Raw genomic sequence first — 20,549 nt, 5'->3', positions numbered from 1 at the left:
CAAGACAGAGATTGATAAATTTCTAGACATTAAAGACATCAAGGGATTTGGGGAGAGTGCAGGAAAATGGCGTTGAGGTAGATGATCAACCATGATCGAGATGAATGGCAGAGCAGACTCAAGGGGCCGAATGGTCCTATTTCCTATGTTCCAATGTCATACTTTGTTTTATATTGCTGCTGTGAAGTGCCTTGGGATGTTTTATTACTTTAAAGGCACTTCATAAATGTAAGTTGTTGTTCCTTCTCCTCTCAACTGTAAGGAGTTCTTTACGAACAGCAGTACCAACAAACATCAAGTGGGGAGAGCAGTGCACAGAGATCATAATTCTCCAATTTGGAGCTCACTAACCTGGGAACAGTATATCACATGGAATATACAGCACAGAAACAGGCCATTCGGCCCATCTGGTCCATGCCAGTGTTCATGCTCCATTGAAGCTTCCTCCCACCCTACTCCATCTCACCCTATCAACATAAACTTTTATTGTTTTCTTACTCATGTGTCTATCCAGCTTCCCCTTAAATGCATCTATGCTGTTCATCCTGACCTCTCCATGTGGTAGTGAGTTCCACATTATCACCACTATCTGGATAAAGAAGTTTCTCCTGAATTCCCCATGGAATTTATTAGTGACTATCTTATATTTATGTCCTCTAGTTATTGCCTCTCCCACAATGGAAACATTTTTGCTACGTCAACCCTATAAAACTCCTTTATAAATTTAAAGACCTCTATTAGCCTTTTCTAGAGAAAGGACCCCTAGTCTGTTCAGACTTTCCTGTTGGTTATAACTCTCAGTTCTGGTATCATCCTTGTAAATCTTTTTATTTAAATGTTCTCCAGTGCCTCTATATTCCTTTAGTAATATATTTTGTATATATTTGAAATAAAAGTGTCAAAGTGCTCTGGGTGGCAACATCTCTGAGCAGAGTGCCCAGAGAGTAACAAAGTTAGTAGATTAACTGTAGAGCGTTGAACAAGAGTCGGGGATTTCTCCCTATATTCCTGGCCAACATTCATTCTTCAACCAACACCTAAAACAGATTTAGCTGGTCATTTATCTTATTGCTGTTTGTGGTAGCTTGCTGTGCACAAAATTGGCCACGTTTCCTAAATTACAACAGTGACTACACTTCAAAAGTTCTTAATTGGCTGTAAGACACGTTGGGATGTCCCACGGGCATGAAAGCTGCTTTATAAATGCAAGTCTTTCCTTTTTTTAAATTGAGGAGATACAGGTGCAAAAGACACAGATAGCCAGTTCAAGAGCGTTTGATTGTTACATCTCTGAGAAACACGATCATTCCAGTAGATCTAAGACAGAATAAGTCAGCTTCTCTAAAAGTAAGCTGCCCAGGCCACTTATAAAAGAGTCTGACACCACTGAACTTGAGAAGATATCTACAGCAACCCTAGATTTGTAATAATCACCATCTCTGTCTGTACTTCATCTGGACATTATCTAACTTGCTAATCACATATCCCAATATCCCACCCAATGAATGGCTTTTTTTTTATTCGTTCAGGGGATGTGGGCATCACTGGCTAGGCCAGCATTTATTGCCCATCCCTAAGTGCTCTTGAGAAGGTGGTGGTGAGCTGCCTTCATGAATGAATGGCTGCATTCACACCAAGTCCCAACAATTCCATTATAAAAGAGACTTTTATTTATGTAGCGCCTTTCACAACCTCAGGACCTTACAGCCACTATTAAAGTTGTAATGTAGAAAAGGCAGCAACTGGTTTGAGCACAGCAAGCTCCCACAAACAACAGATGATTTGGATCCATTCAACACTCAATGGGCTGAACGGCATTCTTCTCTGCTGTACCATTTTGTGATTCTGTGTTGATGAAGGAATAAATATTGCCAGGGCACCAGGGAGAACTCCCCTGCTCTTCTTTAAAATAGCACCATTGGGTCTTTTACATAACCGAGAGAACAGATCGGGCCTCAGTTTAATGACTTATTCAAAAGACAGCACCTTTGACAGTGCAGCACTTGCCTCCTGGATTATAGCCTTAGGTCTCTAAAGCATGGTTTGAACCCACAATCTTCTAACTCAGAAGCAAGAGTACTAGCCAGTGAGCCACAAGCTGACACCCAAAACAGTGCCATGGATCTTTTACATCCACCCGAGTGGGCAGATGAGGCCTTGATTTAACATCTCATCTGCCAAAATTGCAGTCATTAACGCTGCAATGAATATCAAGTGTTTTCTCATCAATACAGCAGCATTGTACACAGTCTGCCTCTTTGGAATGGCAGTGGGTTGAACATAGTCCAGACATTTTTATAGCTAGCAGGTCACAAAATAAAATTCACGATCAATGATTTTGACACTACTGAGTTATTTGAAGTTGCATTATTATACAAAATTAGTGCTAACACTCAAGCTACTGTAATACAAACATGGCAGTGCTACAAAGTAATTTGATAAGCATAGTAAAAATTACTTTTTTATGAAGTGTAATCCAGATTTCTGCACAGTATAAAATAAATCCTAATCACTTGTAACCATGGCTGCTGTTTCAGTCTGGTCCGAACCAGATTTTGGCTAACGACAGTAATGTCACTGCCAACCTAGCCATTTACATCTGACATCCACGAAGAGAAATTAGAAAACTAAACTTCATAAAAAATAAGATCAGAAATAAAGAAAAAGGTAAAATACAAATCAGAATTTATGGCCTCATTAGATAAAAGATAAATGAAGAAACTTGCATTTATATAGCACCTTACCATTTGCTTATATTTCGGAACAGTCAGAATCCATTTTAAACACTTGAAGTAGGTTTTCAAATCTAACGTCACACAAATTTTTTATGATAAGCAAACGAGGAGGTATCTATTTTCACATAGTATAACCTATACATTATATTTTACAGCAATGTTATAGTATTTATAGATAGCCTGTGATAAACAGTTCAAACTGCTTTGTGGTGTCAGGCTCCCCGATTTTTTTTAAGCATTCCCTCTGGCCTGCCCATACAAAGTTCCTGCACTAAGTTAGAATGGGAGCTTATGTCTCAGAATCTAATTTACAGACTCAATGAAAGCATATCCCACTCCTCATTCTCCTTACCTTACAACAGTGACGACACATCAAATGCACTTCATTGACTGAAAACTGCTTTGGGACATCTGGAGGTTGTGAAAGGTGCTATATAAATGCAAGTCTTTCTTTTTCCTATCCTTCCCCTATCCCCATGTGTAATCTTATCCATTCTGTACAAGAAACAGTTACCTGGTATGGATTTTTAACTACTTGCATGTATTTCCAGCGCAATAACAATAACATGGTTGTTGGAAGTTGTGTCTTGGACAGATATGGTTTAGTTTTATTCCCCCCCCCAATTAAAAGGTGACCACAGAATATGTCATAAAGTCATGTTTTCGCTATAGAAATTTCAACATTTGAACAGCAGTATAAAGGTCTGCTATTTGCCACTGAAGAGACAACATTTGGTTTGTTGACTTCCCTCAATGCATGTTAGGTCTAGGTAGAAACCATTAATCATACTTGTTCACTCCCTCCAGGTATCATTTTCATCACCAGCCTCAGAGAAACATAATAATCATTGAGTTAAATATTTATTCCCCTCCCGTATTACATACAGTACTGACAATAGTCTGGTTTTAAACTATTTATGGAAGCGTTACAGACATGGTAAGAGATACAACATAACTACAAAAAAAGATGTGATTGAACAGTACACCACATAAAGAGACAGCAGCAAACCAGGGGATTAAGCATCAAGTACATGTTGGGAAGAATATATGCCACATAACAGGAGGCCCTCAAAAGTTCTGGCATGAAGTCAATGGGCCAAATGGCCTCCTTCTGTGTCGTAAAAGACTCTACAAATGACTCTAGGTTGAGGATCCACTCCAAATGAGGCAGTGGGTCTCAGTTTAAAAAAGGAACTCTGAAACTATATCACACTCTACAAAATAAGCCAGCAAATACTGTAGATATCAATTAAACCTTAGCAATGTTAAATAAATCGATGTTGACAAAAGCTACTAATGTGTAATTGAAAAATAAAATCCACCATTCTCAGAGGGAACAGACTTGCAAATAATCATCCACAAAATTTAAATAATCAGAAAAACAAGAAAACTTTTTACCACAATTCTAAAAGAAATAAAAAAAATTGAAATCTTGCCTTTAGCATCAACCCCAATTTCTGCACACACCATAAATCTACCTATTTGTTATTGTAATTTATGGTCAATTTTAAGTTATCTACATGGAAAGTTGCATTGTATTTAGCATTAAGCTTCATGCATGATTTACCCAGAACACATCAAGCTAAGCTATACTCCATTAACAAAGGGGGAAAGAATAAGCCAAGTAACTAATGACTGGTCGGACTCACATCAGTAATAAATAAGTTACTAGAGATCACAATGTGGAATAAGATTAGTGACTATATGAAAGGCGTGACTAAAACGGTTAGTCAACATAGATTGCAAGGGATGGATCAACATTGACTGATTTGTTTAAGGAAATGACTGTGCATATAGACAAATAGAATGCAGTAGATGTAGCATATTTGGGCATCCAAAAAATTCCTCATGTAAGAGACATGCCCTTTTGATGATATTTTCCATCTCCAATTTAATAGTTTAATGAATCACATAAAGTTAGCATGCAGGTACAGCAAGTCATTAGGAAGGCAAATGGAATGTTGGCCTTTATTGTAAGAGGGATGGAATATAAAAGTAGGGAAATCTTGCTACAACTGGACAGAGTGTTGGTGAGACCACACATGGAGTACCACGTACAGTTTTCAGGAATGAGCTGGAGAAAGTCTCAGGCTCAGATAAAGGTTAACTCAGAACTGTTTATTATTTACATTACACTATATACACTCCCAATCCTCAAACAACCTAAGTTAGCATCCTCTGCACTGCTCCTTCTTCTTCTCTAGCTGCATCATCACTCTTATAGTGGGAGGGGTCTCTCTCACTGTCTTCTGTATTAACCCTTTACATCTTTATACTACAAAGTGGGGGGGGGGGGGGTGTGGGCAGGAAAGTGGAGTTGAGGCCACGATCAAACAAACATAATCTTATTGAATGACAGAGCAGGCTCAAGGGACCGAATGGCCTACTGCTGCTCTTATTTCTTATGTTCTTAAAGTAATAATCTTTCAAGGGAGTAGTTATGTGAAAATGGTACAAATTCAGCACTGTATTTTCATACTTTTGTTACATATATTGGATTTTCAGTAATTAATGTCATCTTATGTCCAGTGCAGTACTGAGGGAGCGTTGCCCTGTCGGAGGTGCCGTCTTTGGGATGAGACATTAAAACAAGGCCCCGTCAGCCTTCGCAGGTGGACATGAAAGATGCTATCGCACTAGGAGAGAACTCACCTTCTCTTCTTTGAAATAATGCCATAGGACTTTTTACGCCAAGATAATGGGGTGGATGGGATTGACTGACTGCAGACGGATATCTTTAAAATTACAGTAAGAAAATAACTGCTATTAGCTGCATTACCATGATGAGGAGCACTCAAAAAGATACAACTCAATGATTATGAAAAGTAAACCACTTTGAATTACAGTCCTCAAGTGTTGTGTAATTCCACATGACTCGATTTTCATTAATCAACAGATATCCAATGCAGATCTGCTAAATAATTGACACCAGTTATCACATCTATTATTCTTTGCAAAAAGGAAATCATAACATGCAAAGAACTTTATCAATATAATTCCTGAATAGCTTGTTATCTAGGTGGTGTAAACAATGGATCATTCATAGATTTGTGTTCTTTTTCATGACTCCCAATTCCTGCGCTCATCTAAAGAACAAGAAGTCATCACCTATTTAAAATATTTAAATGATCAATGAAAACTTCAATCCTTATCGACAGCTGTTTTGCCAGTTATCATATTTATCTGCAAGCTGATTTTGCCTAATAAGTTATTACTGTTGACATCAGACAGACAGGAAAGATCTAAGATGAAATTGAATATGATATTGTTAATTGGTCATTGTAATGCATTGTAATCCCCACCCTCCAAGAATGAGGCATATTAATTTCACCATATGAACATTAAATTTTAAATTGTTGCTGGGAGGAAGAGAAGGCCTGTTACAAGGGCTGCCAGACTTGGATGGAGGACATTTGCATACCAATAGGGACAAGAGAGGTTACTTCCCTTATCCACGTATCCTAAAATGGACTTTTATCACCTGGTATTGTGTGTAAGAAGAGCATTCCAGAGACTGCTAATCCACTACTGATACAATCCACAAACTGGTGAAACCAGCTAGTCACATGACTAACTGGCTGCTCCAGGTTTTTCTGAACTAGCCACAGAGTTTGAACTCAAAGAAAGACTGTTTGCTCCTGGACTGAGAAGATCTCTCCTGTCTACTCCCATCTCTTTCTCACAAGCCTCTGAATCCACTGAAGACACATGAACCCCAAGACAGAAAAGTCTCCTACAGTGAACAAGTTTAAGAATACTGGGCCCCAACGAAAAGCAAGATCTACCTACAATCAAAGACTCTACAGTGAGCTCGAAGAACCGTTACAAAAACTCTTCAGATATTGCCTCAAACTTTTCCACTTTATATTTTTCTTCTGCTCTTTTCTGTCTCTATTTGCATGTGTGTATCGTGGAATGCATGCTAGCGTGGGTGCATCGTTTATCCGTAGGCATCAACAAAATTAGAATTTAAGTTCAAGTTTAATAAATTTCAACTTTTCTTCTCTAATCCTAAGAAAATCTGTTTGTGCTGGTTTCTTTGCCTTATAGTTGGAAAGCGGTGAACAAGGATTCACCAAGAGGGAGCTAAAAGCAGTGTGTTTAAAAGTAAAACCCTGTTACGGTAAGACCAGGTGAAGGCTGTGAGAGACCCCTGGACCCCTTTCTCACCTGGCCGTAACAGTCATGCAAAGTAGCACTTCAGCATGGAACTATTATGTCCTGACTGCTATAATCTCAGTCAACGGAGGCCATCTAAACAAGGTGAATTATTAAGCATGTTCTTCTGAATTACCATGACCGTACGCCAGACAAAGTTAAAGACAATTACTGAGATCTTCCTCATAAGTGGGAACAAGAAAAGACAGCCAATATCCATCGATTTCAATCCATCATTCCTGTACTTGAGGAGAAAAAACATTGTTTTTATAGTTCATTTTCTTCTGAGCCACTTTGCATGAAGAATATGTTGATAAAGAACACCATGTTGTATGACAGAAGAAATATCTTGCACTATTTTCTAATTGAGCTGATCAGTCAAGTTGGGTTGTAATATGCTGATCACTTTTTCCATTTATTAAAAGAACATCAGATAAATGCTCAGTGTGTACATGCATAATCAAACTCTGCTTCCTAAGAGGAAAGATGATAAAGAACAGTAAAAATCACTTCCTTGTGAGGAAAAAAACTCTCAACAACTTCCCTCAATTAGAATTAAAGATCTTCCATTGCGTGAAACAAGCTGTTCCATCTTTATATTCTGTATTCCCTTTTCCAATATTTGAGACTGAGTAAAATCCTATTGACAAAGAAGGGAATTTCTATTTTGTGTCACTAAAATTATGTCCTTAAAGCATCTCTGCATGTTAGAATTCAAGTCTGAATGGTGTTTTGAAATTATAAGTGCACAAAAATAAAACTAGCATTTATAATCGATTAGGTTCATAACATATTCGTAATCTGGATGCATATTAATACTTCGAAATAATAACCACAGTAATCCCATTATTGTTAATTTTGTGGTGGTATTTTCTTAAAACCGTAAAACAGACTTTTTGCAATATTTTAATAAATGCTATTTGGCAGGAGCGTAGAGAACGAGCGCCTCCTTTTTACTTTTTGACATGTTTCTATACACATTTATGCACACACACACACAGGTACCTTCACTGCAAACTCCACATATCTCAGCACTCACCCTTCGCCTCTCTAGCAATTATTTTCCTGTCGGTGCTGAATGCTTCTTTCTTGTTTTGAGCCCACTTCACAGTGGAGCACAGGAGCTTTGTTGCACTGATGGGTTAAAAGACCCCCTTTGGCTCTCGCTCCTTTTGCGCTTCTCCAGTGACTGACAGACCAGTCTCGGGCTCCGGGCTCTCACCAGCCGCAGCACTTCGGCAATCTCCGGCAACACAAGGCACCGAACCACTTCGGCAGTCTCCGGAGGCAGCTCCTCGCCCGAGCTCCCCGCCAGCTTCCAGGCTTCGGCAATCTCCGGCAATAGTGCTGGAATGGGCCAAGTCAACTTAACCTCTCTTTAAAACAATGGGCCGTCCTGCCTTGTTTTGTTCTACGAGTGCCATGTTTGGAGGGCACCATTATTTTTCATTATATTTCACAGCAATGTGAAAATGACCAGATAATCTGGTTTTGTGATGTTGATTGAGGGATAAATACCGGGGATAACTCCCCTGCTCTTCTTTGAAATAATGCCATGGGATCTTTTACATCCACAAGCAAGCAGATGGGGCTTCAATTTAACATCCGAAAGACAGCGTCCAACAGTGCAGCACTCCCTTAGTACTGTAGTTCTGATAAAAGCTCACAGCGACCTGAAACGTTAACTCCGTTTCTCTCTCCACAGATGCTCTCTGACCTGCTGAGTACTTCCAGCACTTTCTGTTTTTGTTTCAGATTTCCAACATCCACAGTATTTTGCTTTTGTGTTGGGTCAAACTTTTTTTTTATTTGTTCATGGAATGTAAGTGTCGCTGGCTATGCCAGCATTTATTTCCCATCGCTGTTTGCCTTTGATAAGGTTGTGGTGAGCCACCTTCTTGAACTGCTGCAGTCTGTGTGCCATAGGTGCACCCACATTGCTGTGGAAGGAATTTTGTTCCAGCAATGATTAAGGAACGGTAGTATATTTCCAAGTCAGGATGGGGTGTGACTTGAAGAAGGACTTGCAGGTGATGTTCTTCTAGATGGTAGAGGTTGTAAGTTTGGAAGGTGTTGTAGAAGGAGTCTTGGCAAATTGTTGTGCTGCATCTTGTAGATCAGGGTTGTCTAACCATTTTGCGTGGGACGTGGCGGGGGGGGGGGGGAAATGTTACAATTTTTGTCTTAAATAGGGAGCTGGTGAGACAATTTCGAAAAGATAGTGGCATTCAAAATGTATCTTACAATTCATCAAAACAACAACAAATGTGCATTTTTGCGATGAAGCTTTAAATGAGATTAATTTATTGACTTACTTTCTCATCACTATGTTGGACACTGATTTAGTGAGATACCTGTTTTGTTTTGCTTGCACAAGTAGTCAATGTTTGCCCACACACTTCTTGTAGCAATGCAGAATATTCCAGATAGATGTTCATCTGTCAGGAGTGATCGCTCTCCCTCTCTCTGTCTCTGACACTCTCCCTGTATTCCCCCCATGTTGTTCATTCCCCCCTCCATGTTGTTCCCTCAGTCTCCATGTTGTCCTCACTCTCTGTCCCCCTTTCTCTCTGTTCCCCCCTCTGTGTGTCACCCCTCTTTCAGTTTCTCTCTCTCTTTCTGTCCCCCCTCTCTCTGTCCCTCTATCTCTCTGTGTCCGCCACCCATCCCTCTCTCTCCCTTTGTCTCTGTCTCTCTCCCCCTGGTCTCTCTCTCTTTCCCACCCCTCTCTCTCTGTCCCTCTCTCTGTCCCTGTCTCTCTCCCCACACCACCCCGCCCCACCCCATCTCTTTCCCTCTCTCTCTGACAGTTACAGGGAGGAGAAGCGCTCAGCAGAGCAGCTTTGAGGTTGGTCTGTTTTTTTTAATCATGCTGACTTTCTCAGCTGAGAGGCACTGACATCAGGAACAGCAGTTTTTGAACTTCGGACAAATTTTGGGTTTTCTGGCAGGCTTTTAAAAAAAGTCAGAATTCGTCGGAAAACTCCGAATCTGTCTGAAGTTCAGAAACTGCTGTACCCGATGTCAGGACCTGTCAGCTGTGAAACTCAGCGCAATTGTTTTTTAATGCTAGTCTGGAAGAAGAAGACAATGGAATATTTTTCATCTCTGAAATACATCTGCGTGCCAAATGGAAACCTTTGGCAGGCCGGATCCTGGCCCGCGGGCCATTTGTTGGATAACCCTGTTGTAGATGGTGCACACCACTTCTCACACCCCACCAATCAGAGAATGTTCCCTTTATTCCTACTCTCTGTCTCCTACCTCCCAGTCAATTACAAACCCATGTTATAAGGCAACCTGCAATTTTGTGTGCTTTCATTTTTGATGAATAAACTCTTATGCAGAACCGTATTAAATGTCTTCTTAAAGTCCATATAGACAACATCCATAGGTACAGCACCTGAAAAAGGATGCTTTGGCATCCCCGATTCTGATCACTTCACCAGTGACGGCCGTGCCTTCAGCTACCTGGACCCTCAGCTCTTAAAATCCTTCCCTAAACCTCTCCACCTTTAAGACACTATTTAAAACCTCTCCCGGCGATCAACATTTTGGTTGCCTGTCCAAACATCTTATTTTGTGACTCGGTGTCGAATTCTGTTTGATGGTTGCTGCAATTAAATGCCTTGGGATGTTTCACTGTGTTAAAGGCACTATATAAATGCAAGTTGTTGTTATGTATCTAAATATTATTAAAGCTGGTATGTCTGATTCGAAATTTCCATGATTTCTTAGGGGAGCATTCCTGACTTTTTTTTTTAACTGACCTGTTTGGGTCTCTTCTGGCCGGCTCTTCTGCTCCACTGTCTTCACCTAGCAGGAAAGCATCCGTGGCCTTCTGCTGTTTGGTCATTCAGTTAAAATTGCGGTTGGGTTCCGGTGATGTCACCAAGACCCAATGTCCACATGTAAAGAAGAACCCCTCTGCCTTTGGTCAGATGTCCTTGCCACATTGTTCACTCAGGCAGGTTAAAATCAGTCAGGCAGGAACGGTAAATGCCCAGTAGCTCCAGGGTGGCGAACTAACCTGGGCATTGCTAAACTGGGCAGGTAGGGCTAAAATCAACTCCCCATTTACCCCACCCTGCCCTGCCAAGCACTTCCTCACAAATTCACCTGAAGAAGCAGAAACACGAGGAGCTATATTTAAAAATCTGTTTCATTTTGTTGTTTGGACTTTCTCTGTCCTTCGTGTCTCCTAGATCCAAGCATCGTTTCTCAGGTGGCCGCTCCCAACCTCAAACTTGGAAAATTGTGTGTGAATCACAGAGACTCATCCTTCGATTTCCTCTCCTTTTCTGCAGCTTCCACTCAAGGCAGATACAATATTAACTGATACAAGTCAGTATCAGGATCGCTACAAGAGAAGATAAGGTTGGATGGACAAAGCTTTACCCAAACCCTTTTTTGCCAACATCAGTCTTGATAAGCAGCCTCACACTGACCAAGAGAATCTGTGCTATGTGTATCCGATATCATTTAAAATGTATTTTAGTTACCTGACAAAACTTTGAGCGTATTCCACTCTAAATTTTACTTGCTGCTGTACATTGTGCAATAGTTTTCATTAATTCACTATGGTGTCATTGGTAGTCTCTGAGTAAGGAGGTTGTGAGTTTGAGTTCCACTCCAGGGATTTGAGCACATAATCCAGGCTAACACATCCAGTGCACTACTGAGGGAGTGCAGCACTGTCAGAGGTGCCGTCTTTAGGATGAGTTGTGAAACCGCGGCCCTGTCTGCCCTCTCAGGTGGATGTAAAGGATCCCATGGCACTATTTGAAGAGGTGGAAAGGAGTTCTACATGGTGTCCCTCAACCAACATCACTAAAATAGATGATCTGTTCATGATCACTTTGCTGTTTCAGGAACTTGCTGTGTAGAAATTGGCTGCTGCCTTTCCTATAATATGACAGTGACTATACTTCAAATGTACTTCACTGCTGCAAAGTGCTTTCAGATGTCCTGAGGCTGTAAAATGTGCTCTAAAAATTTCCCCTACACCCTCTCAAAGACCTTCAAGTCCTTACTAAAGTGTGGTGCCCAGAATTTGGCAACAATACCCCAGCTGGAGCCTAATCAAAGATTTACCAAGGTTTGGCACTACTTCCTTGCTTCTATACACTATGGTTTATTTCTAAAGCCAAGGATCCTGAATGCCCTTTTAACCCCTTCTCAACCTGTCCTGCCACCTTCAAAAGCTTCCCAGCTTTCTCTGTGCCTGCACCCACTGACAAGAAAATACAAGAAAATCCCACATATGCCACAGGGCTCAAAAGAAGGTAGGTAGTTCTGAAAAGCAGCCTTGCTGCCTTTATGTCTCTTGTTTCTGCAGTTGTAATCATTGACAGCTGGGGAAGTGGATTAAATGCAATGAAACATTATCAATTTACGAAGTAAGTTAAAGAATAGCCTGGTACTGATTTTAAAATGGCATCGTTGACTCAGAGCGTGTGCCAACACAATGATATGCCTTATGTGTGCTCCTGTAGAGAAAAACACATAGGATATAACTAAATTTCAGACACATTATAACCAGGTTTCCTTAATTGATACTGAAAAGCTTCCCATTCCCTTCTTTTCAATTGTCCAAAAGGTGGAATTTGATACACAATGACATGCACAATCTTTCATGTTGTTTGGCTTCGGATTTCACTTGCTACCTCTGCTGCAATTAGCCATTTGACTTTGAACTTCTCACATTTTGTGACATCAGAACGTGCACCCTTTTGCAACAGGGAGAGAGGACAAAATAAATGATTTACTTTGCCTTGATATATTACACTACAATCTCTCACGCTGTTTGCATTTAAAATGCATTTTCTGTACTTTATATATTTGGCTGATGGAAATGTGGTTAATACAAAAGGGAGCTTGCGCCCAAACTGGTTCAATTGGGAAATACACCATGCGATGCCTTAGTGAGATACCTTAGAGCAGGATGGTTCCAAGTCTGAGACATGTTCTACGTGGAATCAGCTGATCTGAGTGGTTAGACTTGCAGGGCTACAGGGATTGAGCCGGGGAGTAGGACTGACTACATAGCAATGTGGAGAGCTGGCATGGACTTGATGGGCCAAATAGCCTCCTTCTGTGCAGTAAATAACTCTATGACACTACGAGTGATGCTAAGAGAAGCAGTGCTACAACTCAACCTTGGTTTCCCTAGGCTGGAAAGAAACAGTGGCCAGGGTCCCCTCCACCACCTCCTGCTGAATGTGTGTTGGTGAGTAAGAGATCAAGCTCAACTATGACGCCTTCCATGGCCAATTAGCCTGTCAACACTTCTCTGTCTTCATGTGCAGAATGGAATACGTTGACTGGGTGCTGAAGAGTTGCTGGCCCTTGTGAACTCCTATTTCACATGATTCACTGCACATCCAGGACAGGAAGGAAGAAAAGCAGAGATAACTAGGATGGGCAAAGGGAAAAATAAACAGATCGCCTAACAAAGAACCACTTTATTAAGACTACATATGGGAGTACTGGTAATGTCCTTAGTCACATCAAGACCAGTTCCCCTATCACCCCTGTGCTCATAACCTACACTGGCTCCCAGTCAAGCAACGCCTCAATTTTAAAATTCTCATCCTTGTTTTCAAGTCCTTCCATGGTCTCACCCCCCACTATCTCTAATCTCCTCCAGTCCGCCAACTCTCCGAGACATCAGCGCTCATCTAATTCTGGCCTCTTGAGCATCCCCAAATGTAATTCTTCCACCATTGGTGGCTGTGCTTGCAGATACCTAGGTTGTAAGCTCTGGAATTCCCTCCCTAAACCTCCCGCCTTTCTACCTCTCTCTCTGCTCCTTTAAGATGCTCCTTAAAACCTACCTCTTTGATCAAGCTTTTGGGCACCTGTCCTAATATTGACTTATGTGGCTTAGGGTCTAATTTTGCTTGATAATACTCCTGTGAAGCACCTTGGGATGCTTTATTATGGTAAAGGTGCTATATAATTGCAAGTTGTTGTTATTATTGAGGGTCAGACTTCTATGTGCAGATGAGTTTATTTATTTAGAGATACAGCACTGAAACAGGCCCTTCGGCCCACCGAGTCTGTGCCGACCAACAACCACCCATTTATACTAACCCTACAGTAATCCCATATTCCCTTCCACCTACCTTTGGCTGTGGGAGGAAACCGGAGCACCCGGCGAAAACCCACGCGGTCACAGGGAGAACTTGCAAACTCCACACAGGCAGCACCCAGAATCGAACCCAGGTCCCTGGAGCTGTGAGGCTGCGGTGCTAACCACTGCACCACTGTGCCACCCATGCCATTTTAAGGACTCAAACTTCTCCATGCCATGCAGAATCACACACCTGCTTCTGTCTCTCTACTTTTTCAGTTTTTAATTTCAGATTTCTAGCATCTGCATTATTTTAATTTTAATTTGTGCCTTTTGTACAGGTGTTTCTTCATTCATTCCTGATGTGTACCAAGCAAACACTCTGAGGCAAAACGCAATACAAAGGTAATAATCTGCTTTATTTCACAGTAAATTAAAACAGATTGGACTTGCTTTAATTCAAACAGTACAACTTACTTTGCACAGTAATACAACATAAAGAACACTTTCTCACATCAGTGGATCATCTTACCCGACTCAAACAGAACATTTCTGACTGCTCAGCTGTAGCTCAGTTGGTACCACTCTCACCTCAGAGTCAGAAGGTTATGGGTTTAACTCCTATTCCAGTACGAAAATCAAGGCTGACATTTCAGTGCATTACTGAGGGAGTGCTGTGCTGTCGGACGTGCTGTCTTTCAAATGAGATGTTAAACTGAGGTCTGTCTGTCCTCTCAGATGGATGTGAAAGATTTCATGGCACTATTTCAAAGAAAAACAGGGAAATTATCCCTGGTATCCTGGCCAATATTTATCCCTCAATCGGTTTGTTACATTGCTGTTTGTGGGAGTTTGCTGTGCACAAATTGGCTGCTGTATTTCTAACACCATAACAATAACTACACTTCAAAAGCACTTCATTGGCTGTAAAGTGCTTTGGGATGTTCTGTGGTCCTGAAAGGTGCTATATAAATGCAAGTCTTTCTTTTCTTCTCTCCTGTATTCTAAGCCATTCATAGCCTTTGCTGCCAACTCCTTTACAACTTTCTGTTTCAAGAAACCTGAAACAACTCCTTCACCACTTTTTCTGGACCTTCCTTACCTGTGTCTGGGTCTCTGACCTTTTACCTTTTGTTATCTACCAAAAACCTTCTGCTGAACTCCCGGGATGAATGACGATCCGAGACAATGGGTGTGAGTTAGCAATTACCAGGATAAGCGAACAAATGTTCTTATTTGTATCCAGTTTATGGGGAAACAACATCTTATTAACATCTTAACTATTGTCTCAGTTTTTAAAAACTGGCATGAATACACAATGCTTTAGACCATAGTACATCTTTTTTCTCCCAATTTTTTTTCAAGAAAAATGGTTTAAAGATCTCAAAACTTAATATCTCGTGTATTTTTTATTCCTTAACAGCTTTAAAGCTGAGAAAAAATATAGCAAGTTGTACCAGTTGAAGTTAGATACCTGACATTTAGCATTACCAGCTAGGAGTTTAGCTGCATTTGGGGCACTTACCCCACTTGCAATAGTCCCCTCTCAACTACATTGATTCCTTCTTTAATAAAAAGTTACTTTCCCCCCACCCCATCTCCACAAAGCCACGCAGTACCCAGTCTATCCTTTCTATATAATGTATGCCCATACATACGCTAATGAAGACATTATGGTTTTACACCACATTAATGTTGCTGTTTATATATACCATGCCCCATTTTTGTTTCCATAATCTGACCACCTCCAGGCGCGTATCCATTGTCTCTCGAGATAAGGAGGCCCAAAAGAAATCTTATTGATGTTATGGATGTCTGTTGTCATCAAATTAACTGTTGTATTTGATGCTTTTCCCAAACTTGCAAATAGGCAGTTAGTTTGATCAGGCACTTTGTGTTGCTGTCTTGTACAAATTATTGATTGCAGAGTAAGTGATGAGCGATGTAGCAAATTGCTCTCAATGCTGGCACTGCAGCAGTTATATAATCAGTGTTTTATTTCTGGACTATTTAACTGTACAACAATGACTGTGTTAGCAGTTTAGTCTCAAGGGTATCTCATCTAACCCATAACTAAAATTTCAGGAAGGCAAAGCTTTTAATCACGGTTGTGAAACACCTTTGCAATTCTAAACCTGCTACCAATTTAAAATACAGTGCACAGATGATAAGGGTTTAAAAATTTTTAAGGTTTTCCCTGGTCTTCTCCTCCCATCCCACCCCACCTGCACTCCTGTCTTGAACCCGCCCCAGAGATAGAATTGTTATAGTATTAGCACAGCTCAGTTGTTAGCACACTTAGCTCTGAGGCAGAAGGTTGCGGGTTCAGAGATTTAAGCACAAAATCCAGTTCGATACTCCAGTGCAGTACTGAGGAAGTGCTGCATCAGAGGTGCCATCTTTCAGATGAAACATTAAACAGAGGCCCCCGTCTGTTCTCCCAGATGGACATAAAAAGATCCTTTGGCACTATTTCGAAGAAGTAGGGAGGCTCTTCCCAGTCCACTGTCCAATATTTAAGACTCAACTTATGTGCTGTTACCAACCACTCTATTGAAAAGAAAGGCCGAACGCAGGATGTTCAAAAGTGATTTACAGTCAATAAAGCATTTTTCTGGAGTGAAGTCATTGTTGTAGGAAATATGGCAGTCAATTTGCATGCAGCAAGTTTCCACAAACAGCAATGTGATGATGACCAGATAATCTGTTTTTGTGATGTTTTGAGAGATAAATATTGGCCAGGACACCGGGGATAACTCCCCTGCTCTTCTGCAAAATTCAATGGCAAGCTTTTTATGTTGTCTGATGCAACATAAATGAGATGTGTGGAGTTAAGTTGATTGAAGATCTCAAACAGGTTTATTAACAGCTAGCAAGTATATACAGTGGAGCTTACTATTTATAGCACCTGCCACTTAGTGTTACTGTAGCAGAGTGAGACTGGCACATAATCATATTTATTTCATTTAGAGATACAGCACTGATACAGGCCCTTCGGCCCACCGAGTCTGTGCTGACCATCAACCACCCATTTATACTAATCCTACACTAATCCCATATTCCTACCACATCCCCACCTGTCCCTATATTTCCCTACTACCTACCTATACTAGGGGCAATTTATAATGACCAATTTACCAATCAACTTGCAAGTCTTTGGCTGTGGGAGGAAACTGGAGCACCCGGTGAAAACCCACGCAGACACGGGGAGAACTTGCAAACTCCACACAGGCAGTACCCAGAATTGAACGCGGGTCGCTGGAGCTGTGAAGCTGCGGTGCTAACCACTGCGCCACTGTGCCGCCCATTATGACCACGCCCTGGTACTCAGCTCATTAGCATACTAAGATACGCTGTCCCTGAGCTCCCGTGGTATTACGCATGGGGAGGGTGATTTAAATAGAGGGGGCAGAGCAGCTGCCCCTGATGTCGTAGGGAGGGCGGCCACTGCCGCCCCGGCAATGGCGTCTGGTGCCACCACTCAGGCACCGGCACTATTTTTAAAGGGCTTTAAGTCCTTAGAATTACTTTTAATTTTTAAACGGATTTATTATTCTGTATTTTTTTATTAACAAATATTAAGATGTGGATGGCCCTTCCCCAACTACCCATTGGCCATTTCAGTACCTGACAACCAACACAAGCCTTTTTCCCTACCCGAACTTTCCCCCCAAACTTCTAACATTTGCCCTTCAACCCCTTCCCACCATCCCACATCCAATAAAATGCGATTTCCCCACTCCCCCACCCCTCCCACCCTGAAAATTTTATTTGTCCACCTAACCCCCCTTCCCCACCAGGTTCTCACTTGAACTCCGTATGGAGTTCCAAAGGCACGCAAAGGATGAACGGCGGCCGTAAAATTAACGGGAGACGGCCGCCGTCTGCAGGTAAGTTAATTTAAATATTAAGGTTGATTTTAATATGCAGATGAAGGGCCTGCCGCCAGGCAGCAGTGGGGCCGCACCGAGGTAATATGCGGCTGGGCCCTTCTCAACGTCGCAGGTTGAGGCGGGCCTCTCCCCACAGAATTTTACAAGCCCCCCCTAGCTGCGACTCACGGAGTCAAGGGGGCCTGTAAAATTCAGCCCATTGTCCTATTTATTTGGGCATTTAAACTAGCGTGGAGAGCATACCATATGCAAGTTCAAAGCCAACATAGGTATAGATCATAGGTTTCTGGGCTAATTAGGTGACATTGTCACAGAAAGTCCACGTAAAGAACTCTACGTTGTACCCCCTTTATTTTCTTGTAGATTAATTGAGGAGTCTCATTTCACACTCGGTGCATGGATCCAAGAGGTTGCAGGTATCAAGGTTGCTCGAGTAACTTCCTTCACATTTTTGGACCCCTGTAGACATTATGGGCAGGATTTTACCAGTCTCTCAACATCGGGGGTCATGATGGAGGGGCCCGTGAAATACTTGCGGGAGTGGCCCACAATGACCCCCGATGCCGACAAGGCCCCATCGCATTTTACCGGGGGCGGCAAGGCCTGGGTGCATCCCCCACCCCGCTGTTCAGCGGTGGGGCCTTCATTTACATATTAAATTCAATGGAAATAAATTTACATCAACTTACCTTGTCCCGGCAGCGTCCCATGCTGATATTACAGCCACCAAACAGAAGTCCCGCACCTTCAGAACTCCGTTTCCAAGGCGTGATACTGGTGGAGAGGGGGGAGCAGTGAAATCTTCAGGTTGGGAGGGGTGTAGGAGCGGGAAAATCCTCTCTGATTGGTTGTGGGGATGGTGGGAAGGGGTTGAGGGTCAAATGTTCTGAAGGTGGGTGGGTTAAAGTTCGTTATTTGAAAGATTGGTTAACGGGGGTAGAGATAATTTTCTTTATTCAGGAATCAAATGGGGGGAGGGGGTGGGAGAAGGGATGCAAATTTTGATTAAAATTTTATTTCAAAGATTTGTGCGGTAGGACCTTTAAACAATTAAATTTACATGAAGGGCTTGAAGCCATTTAAAAATGGCACTGGGCGCCATTGCTGGGGACGGAGCAGCCGCCCCCTCTATATCATTGGGGACGGTCGCTCTGCCCCCTCCATTTAAATTAGCACCCGCGCAAGCAGACTGCCGAGATGACAGCGCGCCAGCGCGAAATGTGACATGCTCATAAAATTCAGCCCTATAGCACCGGTTGCTTCTTCTCTTTTACCAGATACTTGAGGCAGAACTTTAGCCCCATAATCAAACCCAACAATCAATCCATTTTGACAGGTGCCATTTTACTGTATTTCACAATTATGGAATCCAAAGTGGCCAAGCTCCTCAATTGATTACCAATATTCCTAATTAACGTTTTTCTTTGGAAATAATAGCATTTTCCCAAACGTAACTGTGATTTGGTTTTGTGGAAGGTCTTTTTGGTCTCTATAATTCCAATTCACTGCCCTAACAAACAACAGAATTCAATGACTATATTTGATTTAGTTCCTTGACGATGAATTATTTGTAGATTTGGCCCTGTTCTGTTTGAACAGTTACTCATTTGGTACAAAAAGTACTTGTATCCAGGTTAATCTCTTATGAGGCCTCAAGTTATTTTACTGGCAGATTTTGAATCATATCCTTGTAAGTAATTTTATTACTCCACTCTTCGCTTGCTTAAGAAGCCAGTAATGTTTGTTTCTCCAAAAGTAGAAGATTGTGAATTAAGATACTGAATTGAAAAGGAATGGATAATCATAATTACTTTTTAAACAAAAATACAAAGTTGACTTACTTGTTCTTCAGTGACTTATCTATTCAGCTCAGTACAATAAATTCTATTCTGACCAGATTGGTCTGGTTTTTGTGATTAGTGGGAAAGGAACAGTGCCTGCTGCTCATTATGCCTACAGCTGTCCACAGAATCTTCGTGGGGTATTGAGCAGTAAGTTAGGGTATTGAGCCAGCGTTCTCTACATGGGATCTGTGGTGGGTGAGAGCAGGGCAAGCAACACAGTGTCTTCAACCAATCAGATTGAAGAATTCTCACTGAGCCACATAGTGTCTAAACTAGGAAGCATATTTTTGAATTAAATATTCTATGTAAAATCAGGTACAGAAAGCAAAACAGAGGGAAAGATAAAATTGAGGGGAGATTAAAAAAAAGGAAAAAAGTTTTGATTTTAATTTTTTGAAAAACCTCCAACAATAATATTCTGAAGGAATGAGACGCCACACTTGTAAAATTCAATTTTCAGGGTTAGAGAGGTTGTTTGGCAGCAATATAGAGTTATCACACTGGGAGATCATTGGAATAGCCTGAAGTGTGTTGAGAGTGTAAAAGCAGGGACCTCAATGCTGTAACACTACGGGTCCTCATTAGAATAGAAATTCACCAAAGCTTCTTCGATAGCATCTCCCAAACCCCTGATCTCTACCACTGAGAAGGACGAGGTCAGCAGGCACGTGGTGACACCACCTTTTCCAAGTAACACACTATCCTGATTTGGGTGTATAACACCATTCCTTCATGGTCACTGAGTCAAAATCCTGGAACTCCCTAACAGCATCGTGTGTGCACTTTCACCATATAGACTGCAGCAGGTCATTGAGGCAGCTCACCATCACCTTCTTAAAGAGTA

The 20,549-nt window shown here is 41.5% G+C and overlaps 1 protein-coding gene across 4 annotated transcripts in view; it reads right to left on the bottom strand.

Moving 5' to 3' along the window:
• The window catches only part of bmpr1ba (bone morphogenetic protein receptor, type IBa), a 471,306-nt gene extending 463,201 nt beyond the window's left edge, over positions 1–8,105 (bottom strand). For all 4 annotated transcript variants that reach the window (XM_068046063.1, XM_068046061.1, XM_068046079.1 and 1 more), the window contains exon 1: positions 7,933–8,105. The gene's annotated coding sequence lies outside the window, so the exon portion shown is untranslated. The remainder of the gene's footprint in view (positions 1–7,932) is intronic.
• Positions 8,106–20,549: the final 12,444 nt, after the last annotated feature.

This window comes from Heterodontus francisci, chromosome 1 (genome assembly GCF_036365525.1).
Source record: "Heterodontus francisci isolate sHetFra1 chromosome 1, sHetFra1.hap1, whole genome shotgun sequence".
In the NCBI taxonomy this organism is placed as follows: domain Eukaryota; kingdom Metazoa; phylum Chordata; class Chondrichthyes; order Heterodontiformes; family Heterodontidae; genus Heterodontus; species Heterodontus francisci.
The sequence above is the reverse complement of the archived record's forward strand: the minus strand, read 5'-3'. Positions and strand labels throughout refer to the sequence as shown.